At 31.8% G+C, this 18,152-nt stretch overlaps 2 long non-coding RNA genes across 5 annotated transcripts in view; one reads left to right on the top strand and one right to left on the bottom strand.

Moving 5' to 3' along the window:
* The window catches only part of LOC107450575 (uncharacterized), a 17,156-nt gene extending 5,135 nt beyond the window's left edge, over positions 1-12,021 (bottom strand). The window contains exons 1-2 of one of the 3 annotated variants that reach the window (XR_001584953.3): positions 11,878-12,021; positions 1,432-1,588 (exon numbers count right to left, since the gene is read on the bottom strand). This is a non-coding gene — a long non-coding RNA (uncharacterized lncRNA). Of the gene's footprint in view, positions 1-1,431; positions 1,589-4,761; positions 4,784-4,865; positions 4,986-11,877 lie in introns of those variants that run through there. The other 2 variants (XR_006224864.2, XR_011638350.1) reach the window with 2 other exon arrangements.
* The window catches only part of LOC107450576 (uncharacterized), an 18,003-nt gene continuing 8,686 nt past the window's right edge, over positions 8,836-18,152 (top strand). The window contains exons 1-2 of one of the 2 annotated variants that reach the window (XR_001584954.3): positions 8,836-8,993; positions 17,860-18,014. This is a non-coding gene — a long non-coding RNA (uncharacterized lncRNA). Of the gene's footprint in view, positions 8,994-17,856; positions 18,015-18,152 lie in introns of those variants that run through there. The other variant, XR_006224865.2, reaches the window with a different exon arrangement.

An 18,152-nucleotide genomic window follows, 5' to 3' on the forward strand; every position in this document is an offset into this window, starting at 1 on the left:
CTCATGTATATATATATATATATCTGCTTAAATTATTGGAGTTTAGTGGTAGACAAATTTCTTTTAACTCGGATTTATTAAAATATGAATACTCTTGCAACCACTATGAAGAACTTTTTCTGAAACTACGGAGAATTCGTAATAGCTGGAGTCACTGTACTTACTTAGAGTAATTAAAACATTACAATAATTACAAACTTAATAAAATGCAAATTTTTATATTACTACTTCAAGCACAGTTATGAACCAGAAAATAGTATTTTCCAACAATAAAGTGGTAGTATTATAATACCTAAGGTAGGTAAAACTTGTTCCATAGATATTTTTTCTGCCATTTAAATGGGAAAGTACTTCCCTAAAATTTAAAGCAGTCGTAAATTTTATTTTAAATATTATTTTTGATGTTAAAAACTTGATTTCCTTTAATTTTGTCCAATACTAAATGCAATCGGTATTAAAAAATCAAAAAAAAAATCTGCGGATTGAGCGGTAAAGTTCTTAACTGTTGGCAAAATTAAATAAAATAAGATTTTTTTAATAGCTATTTCGCAACCACTTATAAAATTGTAGAGCGTTAGGACATCTGGGTGTGTAATATGAAATCATCATACGCTCGGATCCCCTTGGCTATTCCTTGAAGATTTTCGATAAGGAACGCTTTACGCATGCGCTCTGTCGTTTTAAAGAAAAGATAGTGAAGACTCGGAAACATAGCGAGCATTTTTAGTTAAGCTAAATTTCATGTATACACATTAAGAAATATGAAGAACGATTCATATTACTGAAAAATAATTTTTCATTTCTTCAGCATAAACAATTTTTGCACAAGGTTACTGCTTTCGAAATATCGCAACAGGCTCAGTTTTTCATCTAAGTTCGTAATTGCGCCAAGTCGCCAAGGGAGTGCTTGATGATTTCACATCACACTTCCGGTTTAGTATCTTTGATCGCACTTAAAAATTACCAATGGATGTTAACTGCTAGACTTTCTGCAACAGATTTTATAAAGTGGTTGAGAATTAAAGTCTAAAACTTGCAGCATAATAAAGATAAAGTCTAAAACTTGCAGCATGTTATAATTAAAGTCTAAAACATGCCTCTCCACCGAAAACAGTAACCAAATTGGCATTTTATATAAACTTTTGAATTAATTGTATGTAAAGTTGGCAATAAAATTTTTTTTTCAGAAATCCGGGCACAAGAAATGAATATATTTAAACCTTTTTGATGAATTACTTTTGAACGTTCTATCCTGGAAATATCACGGGCACGAGAAATAGGAGACGAATGCTCACTTCGTGATTTTGACAGGAGCGAGAGGGTAGTGATTAAACAGTGAAACTAGCATGGCCTGGCATTTGAAAATTTGTTCTGCCGTTAATTGGGTTTGAGGGAAACAAATAAATGTAAACAAATTAAAAATATATTTACACTCCATCGGGATCAGTGCAGAGGAATGTGCAAAGTGTTTTGCAGTAATCTTTGGTGTCGCAGATCTTTCTGCAAACCCAGTTGCACAATCCTGCTTCAGACGTCGCCACAAACACGGTAAGCACCAATAAGAAAAATAGAGCTTTCTTCATCATATCTAAAATAAATATAAATACATCATATTTAAAATAAAAAACAAGTTTAAAACAAAGAATACTTCGAATTAGAAAATAAAATATTTCAAAGAAATAGATTTATCGTTGGCCTTACATTTAAAACTTGTTATTTTTACTCATAACACTAAGGAACAATTTTTTTGCTCTATTTCTATAAATTCTTGATCTTGTTTAATTCGGATGTGGGGATTTCAAATCTTTAATTAGTTTAAATTTTTTGCTGCAATATACAAGACTAAAAATGTATATATAACAGGGAGTCACGTAATTTGAGAGGATATGGGGAGTTAGGACAAATCATCAGGATTAAAATTGCATAGGAACTAATGCCCGGAAATGTCATTGTACGCGGCTAGAGGAGCTTTTTTTATTATGTCTTGCTCGGAAGCCCACGAAGAAGCAATTCATGATAGAGAAGCGCTCCTAGTGGCGTGTGATGGCATTTCCGGCCATGGGTTCGTATGCAATTTTTTATCTAATAATGTGACCTAACTTCCTTAGAATTTTGTCGCAACATTTACTACTACATTACCGCAACATTAGACTTCCTGTTGTATATAAAATCATTAATCCTGTATATTTTGACAAATAAATAAATACATAAAAAATGGACTGAAAATGAAATATAAAAAACACTGTAATTTGGAGATAGAAACTGATTGCAGATTTGAAATCAGCACTGTGAGAATATCCTAGATTCGCTAAAAAATCTCATGCAGGAGAAAACACAAAAATATTGCACCCCAGATTAATGAGTTAAAAGCCAAATTACTTCTTGATGTTCCACATAATGATAATATAATCATTAATAATTGAAATTCGGCTTCGATTTAAATGACTTCATTAAAAAAAGAAAAAATTCTTTTTTTTTTTTAAAAAAAAGACAATAGTTCATCCAAAATAATAAACCATGAGGAATATTTTTTGTTTTTGTTTTCTGTTGTTGTCGTCGTATGCCATTAAGGCAAAGAGGTGCGCTTCTTTTCGTTTTCCAGCGGCGTAACCTATGGCCAAGAATTTTGAATTCAACTTCTGCCACATACATACGTCCCAGCCAGTTCATAGGCGGACCCATTCATACATTTATTCATTCATCCACTGATCGTAATTTTGACCTTAACCCGAGAACGATCAATTCAATACCAATTCAGTACCCCCAGAAGTATGATTTGTTATGGGAACATGGAGGAATTTGTGACTAGACAGATTTAACGTGCTCCAGTCACCATTTACTACTCGGGGAATCTTCGATGGGCGAGGATCGAACTCCCGACCCGTTGGATACTGGCCCAATGCCCTTCCAACCATGATATCTCGGCCTTGTTTTCTGTTGCATGAAATTTTTAAACGGATGTTAAATATTTTATTGTTGCTGATTTAAAATCTGCAGTCGGTTTCTTTCTGGAAGATACAGTCGTATTTTTTTCTAAAACTGACTTTTTCGCAACAAATTGTTCCTTAGTATCGTTATACCAAACCAGCATGATGAATAATAAACAGACCTGTTCAAATCTCTTAATCTAGTACAATAGCTCCACGACCTAATACTTCTCTATTTGTGCATACTTGTCAACTTTTAATTCTGATAGAAATTCGCTTTCGTGGAGAATTTCTCATGGGACTAACTCTCATTTGCGTTACATGGACAGGAAAGCCATGAAAAGTTCCTACTGTTAGCCTGATGGCAAAGAGACTTATTCATGATCCGTCTACCACTGGGGATATGTTACGTCAGCTCTGTGGTTGGTGCGAGACGGATGCGGATTCTACCAGTCATCGCTTGTATTCGAACCGTGGTCACTTAATTGGGAGGCGAGTGCTCTATCACCTGAGCCTCTATTGTTCTCTATATTGGTTGGAAAAAAGGTGTACAGTTGGTGAAGACAGGTAGTTTACAATTTTCTCGAATTTTCTCTGGATAACAACACTACTTACAGAAACCTCGTATTATTAACTGTGTAAGATATTATTGCCAAGGAAATGAAACAGAAAGAGAAACAACTGTAAAATTGCATTTTAATTGCTCAGCAATTTTTTAGCATTGTTAAGTCATGTCCTGTAATGTCCCGTTTTAGTGTTAAGAATTCACCGCTTAGCTCATGTAATTTAACGTCTTATTTGAATTGCTTAAGTCTTAAGCTTTAAGCCGACAATCTCATAACCATTTAGGCCTTGAAGGTGGAAATTCAGCTCTGTATTAACGAATTTCAAGCACATATCATTAAAAAAGTCTGTAAATTTTAAGAAAAGAGTGCGTATGAGCTGGATCGCTCATTTTCCATACTGCAAACTTAATAACCCAATGAAAAAAAATCAAAAAATTTAATTTTACCCCTTCCTTCTCGCTCCCGTGAAATTGACGGGCTGGAGTGCTCAAATTTCTGGAATAGTTTTAATGAAGCGGTAGCAAATTACATAGTAAAATTCGCTAAAGAAAGATAGTTACGCCTACTTTTTAATATAGTAACCAGTGGTTTGATGCTTTAACGTTGCATTTTATATCATACTTATTAATTTTTGATATTTAGTGGTGGAAAAATTACTTATAATGAAAAATACTAAACTAAAATTAACTTAAATTTCGCTACCACTGAAAAATACTATTTACAAAAGCCAAAACAATAGGCACTTTTGTGATCGTTTTCTTTATCAAATCATGTTTAATTTATCAAGCAAATATGCTTGATTTCCTGTTCTGCTACCTTAATGTTGCATAAATCAAAATGTTTTTAATTTAACTTGTAAATATTTCATGATGTATGGGTTAGGGGCCGCTGCGCGGCCTAAAAGGAGTTTAGTTGGCAATTTTAGTTAAATAAAGAGAAAGATCGTTTTCTTGAAAATTAACCGATCGTTAACAGTGATGCCAACAGCTCCGGACACACCAAAGTAATTTAAAAAACGGTAAATAACTACAAACAAAAATTTGCTAATTTTTCAAAAAATATTTCAAATTTACTGTAAAAAAAGTGGTGAATATACAAGCCTACGAATTATTTAGAAATAGTGGTGGATAAAAATCTAATAAATTGAATTTTTTAAACAAAGAATCACAATTAAAAAAGTATCACTCGAAAATATTTATTCGCTGTCAGGAGCAACTTGGCATCTCTGCGTTAAGGGGTTAAAATTTTTTTGGGGGGAACAAAGATACTTTTTGTGGGAATTTCAGAGCATCCTGTATATGACTTGGATAATAGTTATTAAAATTTCTTATACTTTTCTTACAAGTAAATGAGGATTTAAAAATATACATACCTTAGTTTAGTGGTAAAAGAGAAATAATTGAACGATATCAATCCTTTTGAGGCATTTTAATCTAATAATTTCGCTTATCTTTCAATTAAACAGATGGAATATATCCCACTGCAAAAATGCAAGATCAAATGTTTTTGAGTTATCATGTAGTCCCACCATTTGATACTTATCAATTATCTGGGGTTAAATTTCGTTTCGTTTTAGGATTAAAAATCATACTCCGAAATATCATTGAAGGATTTTGAAAGGACTCACACGGTTTACATAAAAGTATATTTTTGAAAATTTAAAAATGTATCAATAAAGTTTGGTGATCTTAAAAGCTTGATTAGTGTTACTACTTCATTCGTTACTATCCTAAATTTATAAATAGTTCGAAATATATGTATTTAGAGGCGCGGTGGTTCAGGGGTAGAGCGTTCGTCTCTCAATGAATTGAACCAGGTTGTTATCCCAGTGGTAGCTGGTTGATGCAAATTCTGCTCCCTGCTCGCACCGACCACAGTACTAAAGTAAAATATCCTTAGTATTAACAGATAATGGGTTAGAATCCCCTTGCAATCAAGCTAACCGCGGGAGTTTCGTGTGGTTTTCGTCTCCATGTAACGTTGCATGTTAGTTCAATTAAAAAAGTCCTATACGAAGGTCAGTTTCTCACAAGGGTTGTCTTCTGGGTTGGGTTCAAAATTACAAGAAAACGGAGTTAAAAATTTACAGTCGTAGACTCCGAATTGGATCGGCTGTTCAACGCTGGTTATAAATTAAAATATGAATTAAAATTACTCAGCTCAGAAAATTTTGGAATTCAAGATATAGCTATAGCTATATAGGCAGGTTTGCACCAACTCTAATAAACTTTGGACGCCGCTTAAAATTTTATTTATAGACGCAGGGGTTTTTACGTGTATGCAAGAGTTGTTTAAAGATATGGAAACACTTCTATAGTAATTCTATGTAAAAAATCTTCTTTTTAGCAGGAAAACGATTGGAAAATTTTACATGGCAAAACTGTTGGTACAATTTGAAAGATCATCAGGGCTGAAAGCCTGGGTACGAAATCTGGTACGAAAGGCATTTCATTCAAGCATTTTTTCGAGAAGCATTAAATTTCTTCAATTACTGAGATTTTTTTTTTTATAAATCATAGCATATATATAAAACTTCTTTCCTGAGACAAAGTTTATATTTTTGAATAGATTGAAGAAGTGAATAGATTTTCTCCTCCCGAAAACAAGTTAAAATTGAAATGGTTTTACTACCAGCTTTTCCTCTTTTCCGTCTCGCTTTCACCCATGAAGATCATAAGTTAAATCCCTGAATCTATACATATCTAGACATGCATATATATATGAGCTCTTCACACAAGTTCAAGATGCGTAGTAAAAAAATAAATAAAATTGAGTTCTTCATATTATTGTAACAAGATAAATACTACTTTTTAATTTGAAATTACATGATTACAAACATTTAAAAATTAAAGTGGTGACTAAAGCTACAAATTTTCCACTTATTTTAAGAACAAGTATTTTACCCCTTTTTTTATAAAGGTACATTTTAGATATAAAGACAATGAGGTACATTTTCGTCAATGAATTGGTTGAACCATTCAGTTTTGAATCCTTTTTTTGGAAAATAAACTAAAAGTGATGCTTATGTGCACCGGGTATTTCTTTTCAGGGATGCTTCTTTTTGTACTAAAGGTATTTGAACAACCAAAACACAAAAAATCAATTTTTTTTAAAAAAAATTTAGAAATGCCAAATTTTACGGAATTTTGGATGATTCTGAAGATAATTCAAAAGCCTCGCCACGCTATGAGTATAGCAAAGGGGAATTTTATATTTATGCTTGTATTCTTTGTACGTCTTAGAGTAGACAAAATTATTTTAAATCAAATTTCCATACCCAAAAATTAAATATTAAAACTTAAGATTTGCTACCTTTGGAAAAAGGTATCCTTGGAGCAAATTGTAGGACTGCAAACTACTATGCTTTTTACAGAGTGTCAGACTTTCAGAAACTAAAACTTGCAAAATTATCGTTAATTTTTTTAAAATCTTAAAATTACTAAAATTTATCTCTAGAAAACTGGATCAGCGTGAGACTTTTTATATAAACTTTTAAATCATTCGCATGTAGTGATGGGAAAAAGAATTTTAATAAAATTCCTAAAACAAAGAAACAAACATTAAAATATACACTTTGCTAACACTAGAAGAAATTTTAACACAAATCGTAGAATTCTCTTAGATAATGTTTTGGAAGAATCGACAAGGCCCTTAGAAATGTCTTTTTTTTATCCGTGCAGAATTTGCATCGACAAAAGTGAAGCGCAAAACGTTAAAGGCCGGCATCCCTTTTTAATACCACTAGAATAAAAAAAATCATTCTTATACAAATATTGCAATCCTATAGACTGGTTTCGGAAATGCTAGTATTAAAACTAGAACGAAGTTACTAAATTTTTCTCTCTATTTTGGTGGATTTTCGCTTTAATTTGACATTATTTCAAATGACATCATTTACATTATTACATGACATCATTTCAAATGACAGCATTTACATCACTACATGACATCATTTACTTCATTACATGACATCATTTACATCATTTACATCATTACATGACATCATTTACATCATTACATGACATCATTTACATCATTACATGACATCATTTCAAATGACATATTTAAAAATGACATCATTTCAAAAAGATTCAAACCTGATCTTCCAAAATGAGCCAATAGTTTTGCAATGTAAAATTTTCCAGAACATTAACTGCTAAAAAAAGTTGCTTACATAGAGTTGGTTTCGAAAAGTTTTCATTAATTTGATCAGTCCTGTATTAGAGCCGTGCTAGCTCAGGGGATAGAGTGCTGGCTTGCCAATAAGGTGACCCGGGTTTGAATCCCACCGATGTCTGGTCAATACGAATTCCACAACCGTCTCCCACCTACCACAGTGCTGACATAAAGTATCCTCAGTGGTAGCCGGATTATGAATTACAGTCCCCTTGTCATCTGATTTACTGTAGGAGGTTTTCGTGACTTTCCACTCCATGCAACGCAAATGCGGATTAGATCCATCGAAAGGTCGTCAACGAAGGCAAATTTTTTCCAATACTCGATCCAGGATTTCCCCTGTCACCTGAATTGGGTCCAACATTACAAGGCTACGGAGTTTAACATAGGTAGTCGTAAATTCAAAATTAGGTCGGCAGTTCACAGACGGTTATGTATTATGTTTTGTCTCAGTTCCTAATATTTAATTGTTGAAAAAGCAAGTTTTTTTTAGTTTTTTTTTTTTTACAGAAAATTGACAAGAGAAGTGGTTAAGCGAAACTTTTATCATCTTTTTAAATATTTCCGAAATATTTTTCGTGAATAGGGGAATAATTTAGCAACTTAATATAATAAGAACGCTATATAATAATAAAAAATGAAATGGTAGAATATTCTCAAAAAATAATGTGTACTGAACCAAAATAAGTTGCCTATAGGAAAAAAATGTTTGAAATTTATTTATGCTTGAATACAATGATTGTTGGTTCCAGTAAATTAGAATTAATTTGCTTCGCTGATGGAATGGAACGATAGAAAAAAATCAATACCGTCAATAGCTGAATAATTTAAAAACTGTATATAATAAGAAAGCTATATTATAATAAAAATTGAAATGGTAAAGCATTCTCAAAAAATATTGTGTACTGAAGCAATATAAATTGCTTATAGGAATTTTTTTTTAAAATTTTTTTATGCTTGATTATAATGATCGTTCGTTTCCGTAAATTACAATAATTTGTTTCTCCGAAAACGATAAAAAAGAGATCAAAATGTTGTTTACATTTATCTAGAAAGTCTTGAAGATAAAAGAAAAAATAACAAAGCAAGATTCAAGCCTTTTTCTATTGATATTTTCCTATTAAAGATTAACTCTTTGTTTAAAAAAATAATTTCTCAATAACACATGTTGTATTATACAGCTTATCTCAACTGAAGCTTATTTCTTATCGTATTGTGAGAAATTCAGGTGCAGGAGACTTACGAACGTAGTTTTTGAAATATTTAAATTCGTAACGATTTTTAGAAAAGTTCTCTAATTGTAAGGAAAGAAAAAAATTTTAAGGTAAGAAAAATCGCTTTCTTCTTGCTGAGTTTTGTCTTATTCAATTATGCGTGATATTTATTAAAAGAATGGTTTAATTTTTTAAATTTTTCAATTAAAATAAAATAAAAAAGTGGTATAGTACAAACGCTTTATTATTAGGATTTATTTTCTAAAAACAAGATACATACCTGCAACTTTTACGCGTTTGCCGTAAAATTTTATTTCTATATTTAAAGTGGTAGTAAAATGTATGCTTTCTATATATTCCTTCCATTTATAAACTTTATTTAAAAATCTTTTTGACCACCACTATTTTTAAAAAATTTAAGCATATATGTTGATACAAAATACAGTCGTGCTTGTCCAGATCAGATTTATCCAAAAACGCATATGTTACTTCCTAGAATTGTAATTTAAATTCGAAATGACAACCACTGGGGAAAACCATCCTCGAAAGGATTAAAAGTTGGCAGGTATGACGATACAGACCTACCAACTGGTAAGTTTTTTGCAGAATATTTTATAAAGTGCTAGACATTTAAAACCAAAGCTTTCAGAATTTTGGTAATTTTTCCAATATTTTAAAAGCCTTACCTACAAAAAGCTATAAATAAGTAGAGTTGCATATGAACTTTTAAATCATTTATATGTAGTGGTGTGGAAAATAAGTTTTAATTAATAAAAAATAATGCATTAAAGCATAAAATTAGCTGCCACTAGAATAATTTAAATTAAATCATTTATAGGTAGTGGTGTGGAAAATAAGTTTTAATTAATAAAAAATAATGCATTAAAACATAAAATTAGCTGCCACTAGAATAATTTAAATTAAATCATTTATAGGTAGTGGTGTGGAAATTAAGTTTAAATTAATAAAACAATAATGCATTAAAGCATAAAATTAGCTGCCACTAGAATAATTTTTTACAAAAAGCGTAGAAGGTTGGCAGCCTTGAAGATAGCAACTTTTACTGAAATTCCGGGGAACAAAATTTTTTTGCTTTTATACGGACATGCCAATTTCTCCTCTTTTTGCTAAAGTTTTAATAAATTCGAAGCGAATTAAATAGGAAAACTAGAAAAATAAAGATAATTACGCCTACTCTAAAAGAGTGTAACCACGAGATAACTTCGATAAAGATGCATTTTATATGATAATTTAAATTTTCGTTATGTAGTGGTTGAAAAATTACTTAAAATAGTTCGTTACCACCAGAATATATATTTTTACAAAGCGGAGCAAGTTTGCACTTCTGTTTATACAAGCACTTGACCTTACCCAATTCAGGTATGAGGATTTCAAATCCAAAATTAGTTTTGTTCCAAAAGCAAGTTTTTTTTTCAATGATAATTTAGCTTAGTTTATTTTTTGTCTGATTTTACAAGGAGCGCATAATTTTATATACATAGACAGGGCCCGTCCTAAGCATTCGCCACCTCGCCAAAAACAATAAAATCGCAAATTTTTGGCGTAAAAAACTGAGTTTAAGCGAAAGTATTGGCAAATGATTTTTTCCACTGGAGAGAAAAATATGTATTTAACTCGATCCTCAAAATTACTTCAAAATGAATTTTTCTAAACAAATCACTATTTTTTTATTCGATTGCAGTAATTTTCGGTAGATGCGCCGCATAACCAATATGAATTGGGTCTAAATAATATAAGCCTAAGACAAACTATAGTAAAATAGTTTTCTATGGGAGAAAATTTATCATAAAAATTGCTACGATTTGTATTTGGCGAAGATTTTTGATAATCTACTGGCTAATAATCTACTGGCTAATAGTCCTTAGCGCTCCACACTTGCCTGCTTCTTTAACCCTTTCGGGCCAACTGTCACAAATACGTGCCAGCATAAAACCGTATCAATCAGGTTAAAAAGATTGATCTGGTAACCGAAGTAGTTGCTTAGCAGTTTATTTGTGGGAGGGGTTAAAATTGTTTGATTTATTTAATTCACCATTGTTTTAACTCAAAATAAAATTATTGAGTTATACTTTGAACTAACATTGATTATATTCATGATTAAACTAACAATAATTAAAGTAAAAGCAAAGTAAGTCTTGTCAAATTAGCAACGCCTACATTTAAGCTACCGTTTTATATTTATTTACATCCTGATTCTGGTTTTGTACGAATGCTTTTATGAATCACCCGTCCCCAAGGGCAGAGATGCCAACTGCTCCGGACACGCCAAAATAATTAAAAAAACGGTAAATAACTACAAAGTAAATTTTGCAAATATTTGACTATTTTTGCTTGCTTTTTAACAAGTATAGCATGGCAGAAGTGTTAAAATTGGTGAATTATATAAGCCTACGTATTATTTAGAAATAGTGGTGAATAAAAATCTACTAAATTGAATTTGTTAAACCAAGAATCACAATTGATAAACTACCACTTTAAAATATGTATTTGCTGTCCGGAGTAAGTTGGCATCTATGCAAGGGGTTAAAAATTACGCTCAACAGAAAAAAAAAACCTATGGCGTTAGCTTATTGCATCATAAACTGAGACGTATTATCACCTTTCTACCACTCCCAACGTGTTAAAAATAAGTGTAAATGAATGAAAATAATAGCTTATAACATAAATATAGCTGCCACTAGAATAACTGTTTACAAAAAGAGTAAAAAGTTGGCAGCCCATATATATATATATATATATATATATAGAGAGAGAGAGAGAGAGAGTACCGAAAGAAATATCTCGAAAATACTTTTAATTTTCGAATATATTAAAAGTACTGATGATTTTGATTAATACCATATAATTGCTAGAGAAGATAACTATTTAAATTTTCGATAGATTAAAATAAAATATTTTTGGAAGAAGATTTATTTATAAGTTTTAATATACTAGAATAAAAGAAGAAGAAACTGATATAAAACGTTTACTTACAAATCGAATTTGATAATTCTTTTTCGCAAGAGCTTGAGTAAACTAGAACTTGTGTATTTTAGAAGGATAGGTTTTATAAACTTAAACAATAGCTACTAGCTTTTATATCAATACTATTATCGAATTTTATTTATCAAAATAAATTATCTATTTATTAGATATCACTTCGTATTGTTGTTTTACATATGTCATAGCTTTTAAGATTTTGATTGTTTTTACTCATCTCTAAAAAATGCTTCCGAAATTAGAGACGTTTAAAGTTTTTGTATGTTGTATGAAATATGTAAACATTGAAACACGCGTCTAATTCACTGTCACGCAGCGATCAATTTTTTTAAATCGAAAACAACAGTATTATCACTGATATTAATTTCTAGAATAAACAACACATCTGATTAAAAAAAATGAAAATTAATAAATAAAAACGATGTCTAGTAAAAATTTTTAACAAGTAAAACACCTTATCGAAATTCGAATATAGAACATAGCTCAAATCACAGTGCACTGCCATGAAGCAGCATTAACTGATTAGTCGTATTTTTGAGACATATGGGGGAATATGTGACTTGGGAGTAAAATTAAGGGGAGAGGTTGCCGAGCATCAAATAGTAAAGTCATGCGGGGGAAACCAATCGGTTGAACATACGATGAAATCGATAGGAAATTAAACATAATGTGATTAAATTAGATTAGAATATAATAATATTTACAGGAGTCGTAATAATATTAGCATGTTTGCAGGTGTATTGACACATTGCTGACCGGTCACGAGTTAATTCGTGTTTTCGTGTGGCCAAGCGTTGGTGACCGGTCACGAGTTAACTCGTGTTTTCGTTAGCAGTCATCTCGTGGTGACTATTTTAAAAAGCCGGCGTAATTTTCCTTATTTTCAAGTTTTACTATTTAATTCTCTACCAATTTATTATAACTTTACGAAACCCGATATATTTGCATAACTTATGGTGTACCATTACACGTAGGTGAATGTTCTACTTTTTATCATACGGCATTAGAAATTAAAAGTTTTTAAAGTTTATTTACATTGTTTTACTTCCGCATTCGCTTTCAAAACAATATCCGGGCACATGGGGTAATGTTCAGAAAAGTTGCCGGTCAGAAATGTGTTAAAATAGGAAAATAATAGAGAAAATAAATACAACTAATTACATATTTACATAAGAGTGACAAAAAAAGGTAATATGAGCAATAGATAGTCAGGCAACTACCTTGTCTCTGACTCTGTTATAGTGATGAACCAGGCGTCCTGGCAATACCACTCGTTTCTGGGTTCCTCATCACATTAAAGTTACCAATTTATCATCCCCACGGCTGCGACCCATTTGGGTTGCTCGCACACCGTGGTGTCGATGAATTTTCATGTTTTAGAATGTGAGTGTTTATTTGAGATTAAATTAATGGAGTGAGAGTTTAGGGAATGGGCTACGCCTGTAATACTTCAAGAATTAATAAATTTAAATCACTTGTAGTGCAATGCAATCGTAAGCGTTTTCATAAAATTTAGCGTTGAGTTTCTCCAAGAAGATATTTATATCCTCTATCTTTAAATCGGCTCTTATACTGTTGAAACTGATGCATCTAGGTGCACCCATCCCTTCCCTTACGTCCCTTCCTCTATCTTTAAATCGGCTCTTATACTGTTGAAACTGATGCATCTAGGTGCACCCATTCCTTCCCTTACGTCTCTTCCTCTACCTTTAAATCGGCTCTTATACTGTTGAAACTGATACATCTAGGTGCACCCATCCCTTCCCAACTGCACCCAACCCTTCCAACACGTTCCAACTGCTCCGGACACACCAAAATAATTAAAAAAACGGTAAATAATTAAAAAGCAAATTTTGCAAATATATGACTATTATTGCTTGCTTTTAAAAGGGTATAGCATGACATTAGTACTATAAAGTGGTGAATCATATAAACCTACGAATTATTAAGAAATAGTGGTGGATAAAAATCCACTAAACAGAATTTATTAAACCAAGAATTACAATTGATAATTTACCACTTTAAAATATATATTTGCTGTCCGGAGCAAGTTGGCATCTCTGCTTACGTAGCAGAACGTTTATTTTTGAGACTAGCAGTTAGGGTGGTGGTAATAGCTGGGCATGCGCACGTGAGTATTGCCTTTGTAGGGAGTTTAAGGCAATGTATGTGCCTATGCCTAATAGTAATTATTGTTTATTTGAACCATATATGAAAGTATCATTGTTTCAGCAAAGAAAAAAGTGGTTGCACAATCGTTCCTTTATTAGCATTTGTTTTGCAGAAATAAGCTAGTTCTGTTTCCCATAATACCAGTATAAATATTACTAAAACAAGACTGGCAACCTTTCTACGCTTTGAGGAGAAATTTTTTTCTAGTGGTAATAGATTTTATGTTTCAATGTATGATACTCGGATTAAAAAATTTGACTTAAAATTATTTTCCACAGCACTACATATGAATGAGTCATAAGTTCACAAAAAAAAGACACATTATTCCAGTTCTCTAGTGGTGAGGAATTAAAAATATAGGCAAAATTAACCAAAATTATGAAAGTTTTAGTTTTTGATTGCCTACCATACTATAAAATACTCTGAAAAAAGCGTAGCTGTAAGCAGACCTGCTAATAGACTGTGCCGGAATATTAATATAAATATTTAAGTGGCGTTTCTGGCAGAGTCTTGCACTTCGCTGATCCGTCACATGATCTGAAACGTGGAGTTAGACGATACGTATCTTACCGTAACCATGGTTGTATCTTCGCTATGTCCTTCTCTATTTTGTGGGGTTAGTTGAAAGTATCCTGGCTACGACTTTCGGATTTTTTTATAGGATGTTGCGACCACTGTTAATAATATACCTTTTTATGTGTGTATCTGACATTTTATATACTTTTTAAATTTTTTATAAGTGGTGGGCAAAATTAACTCTAATTTATTACGATATTAACCCTCAGCGTACGGCTCCCACGATTTGAGCAGGATATCTGTTTCGTCTCCCACTACGGGTCACGTGAAAATCGCGGGGGAAGAAATTTTTTCCTCTGATTTCAATACGGATCCCGCCATTTCCCCGTGTACGACCATCATCCAAAACCATCAGCTGATGCTTATTTTCGCTACTAGTTCGGGAATTAAGCAAATTATATAGAAAAATTCGTTGAAGGAAGATAGTAACGCCTACTTTTTAATATAGTAACCAGTAGATTGATGCTTTAACGTTGCATTTCATATCATACTTATAATTTTTGATATTTAGTGGAGAAAAAATTACTTAAAATGAAAAATACTAAACTAAAAGTAACTTAAAAATCACCCCATATTTCAGGACCGGAAAGTATAAAAACTGAGCCAAACGCGGAGGGTTAATACATCACCTTTGCTACCACTAGGAAAATTATTTTCTGAAATCATAGAGAATCATTATAGTAGTTGGAGTCTCTGTATTCACTTAGAACTATTCGCAGTTGTTACAAACAAAGTAAATTACAATTTTTACCGAAATCATATAGTATTTGGAGGGTATGAGAATGAGACTGCCAACAACTACGGATTGTCCTTAGTATTTCATTTTTATATTTAAAGCGGTAATAAATCTTATAAATTTCCTTTTAATTCTTCAATTTATAAATTTAATGTAATATGATTTGGCCGGGATAGCCTAGATGGCAGGGAGCTGGACTCGCATTTGTGAGAACGGGTGTTCGAATCCAGCCGACCGAAAACGTGTAGTAAATGGTGTTTGATGTATGTTAAATTTGTCTAATCACAAAGTCATCCATGTTCCCAAGGCAAATAATACCTCTGGGGGTACTGAATTGGAGATTGATCGTTCTCTGAATCAGGACAAAATTGCGATTTGTGAATGAATTAAATGGATGCATGAATGTGTCCGCCCTATAAACGCGTGTGACATATGCATACCTGCCAACTTTTAAACCTTTTGAGGATTATTTTCCCCACTGGTAGTAAAACGGAATTTGAATTAAAATTTTAAGCAGAAATGAATGCTGTATTTTAAAAAGGCATATACAGAATACTACATCATCATCATCAATATTTATCTGGGCACCTGGGGCCGTTAGCGGCCTTCTTCCCATTCGTCTTGAATTGTGATCTTTAAGATGGTTCTTTTTGGTAATTGCAGAGATGCCAACTGCTCTGGACACGCCAAAATAATTAAAAAAACGGTAAATAACTACAAACTAAATTTTGCAAATATTTGACTAATTTTGCTTGCTTTTAGAAAGGTTTACCATGACATAAGTACTTTGAAGTGGTGAATTATAAAACCCTACGAATTATTTAGAAATAGTGGTGAATAAAAATCTACTAAATTGAATTTATTAAACCAAGAATCACAATTTATAAACTACCACTTTAAAATATTTATTTACTGTCCGGAGCAAGTTGGCATCTCTGTAATTGGAATGCAATTGAAGTAAAAGGAATTTAAATATTTGGAATACTACATCTTTTTTTTCTTTATTTAAACAAAACTGGGTGCCTAGGCCGCGCAGCGGCCCCTACCCCATTCATCATGAAAATTATATACAGTGAATAAAACATTTTGAATTATGTAACAATGTGGTAACATTACAATAAAGTAACCATGATTAGAAGTATGTACAAACTTGATCGGAGATTTACATTAATTGCCATTGAAAAATGAATACAGCCATGATTAGATGGATATACATGAAATATGAGCTTAATCTGTGATATTTATATTAATTGCAGTAGAAATTTGGAATTGAGCATTAAAAATTGATGATAGCATATATACAGAAAATCGGAATTCAAAATCATGAAGATTCTACATAAATTTTGCAAACCATTGGTGGCGCCATCTAGCATGTTTTAATGATTTGTGGTAGCCATAAAAAATCAAGCCGTTTTCTTGTGAAATAATAAAACAATGAAAAAATTCAATATGACAAATCGGCGTTTTTACATAACACTAGATATATTGATGGTAGACTTAAATTAAAAGTAAAGAAAAAATATGATTTGATATGTACAATAATTGATATTTGAAAAATGAAAGACATAATTGATGAGGAATACTACATCACTGTTACAAATTAATATATATATGCTTAATTTCTTGAAAAATAGTGGTGGTCAAAAAGATAATAAATTAAGTTTGTAAAAGCAAGGAATAAATGGAAAGTAAACATTTTGCTACCACTTTAAATATAGAAATAAAATTTTACGCCAAATGCGTAAAAGTTAGCAGGTATGCATATGGGTGCATGGGTGAAAGCCCTTATATAGCAAGACGGAAAAGAGAAAAACCTGGTAAGTAAAACATTTCATTCCAGCATTTTTTTCGTAAAAAATGAAATATCTGTAACTATCAAGATTTCTTTTATAATTCTGGCATATATGTAAAACTGCTTCTTTTCCAAGATAAAGTAGATATTGTTGAAAAATTTAAAAAAAGAATAAGTAAACTCCACCCCAAAACTAGCAATAACTGAAATGGTTTTACTACTAGCCTTTCCTCTTTTCCGTCTCGCTTTCACCCCTGTATGGGTGTGGTAGAAGTCGAATTCTTGACTATAGATGGCGCCACTGAAAAACAAGAACAATCGCTTTAACCCCTTGCTTTAATGGCCCATGACAACAACAACATTTAATATGATTTTGTCTGCCACTAAATGCAAATAAATCAATCCTATATATGAGAGCAAGTTATAGAAATGAAACTGAGTGTAAGTCGAAGCAATAATGAATGATTAATTTTATCTGCAATCTTTTACTACCATTAGAAAAACACTTCCTCGGTAAGAGTAAAAATTGACAGGTTTAGTTAAAGAGTTTAAAATAATCAATTAAAAATCAGAGTTTTGTTTCACAATAAGTTCTTCTATATAGGTATTTCTATAAATTTATCTTTAACGAATGACCAATTAAATACAAGACAAGTTTTTTTGTTCAAATCATAATGAAATCTATGCTATTGATCTTTAGATGAAGTCCTCCATAGTTGTTTTCTCCCTGGTACTCTTGTTGAGTTTCTATTCGACAGAAGCTGGGCTATGCCATTGGCTGTGCCGAAATTATTGTGTAACACCAGGAGTATGTCACGTTGTTTGTAGAATGTTATGCACTGATCCAGACGCAGTGTAAGCATGATTTTAGTCTTTAAAAGTATAGATTTAAACGCATGTCTTTAATCCTTTGAAGCAGATGGGACACCGATGTATATATTTTTATATTTTTTTTTGACGCTGTAATTACAACAAATATAACAAAGTAAATTA

This window comes from Parasteatoda tepidariorum, chromosome X2 (assembly GCF_043381705.1).
Source record: "Parasteatoda tepidariorum isolate YZ-2023 chromosome X2, CAS_Ptep_4.0, whole genome shotgun sequence".
Classification (NCBI taxonomy): Eukaryota; Metazoa; Arthropoda; class Arachnida; order Araneae; family Theridiidae; genus Parasteatoda; species Parasteatoda tepidariorum.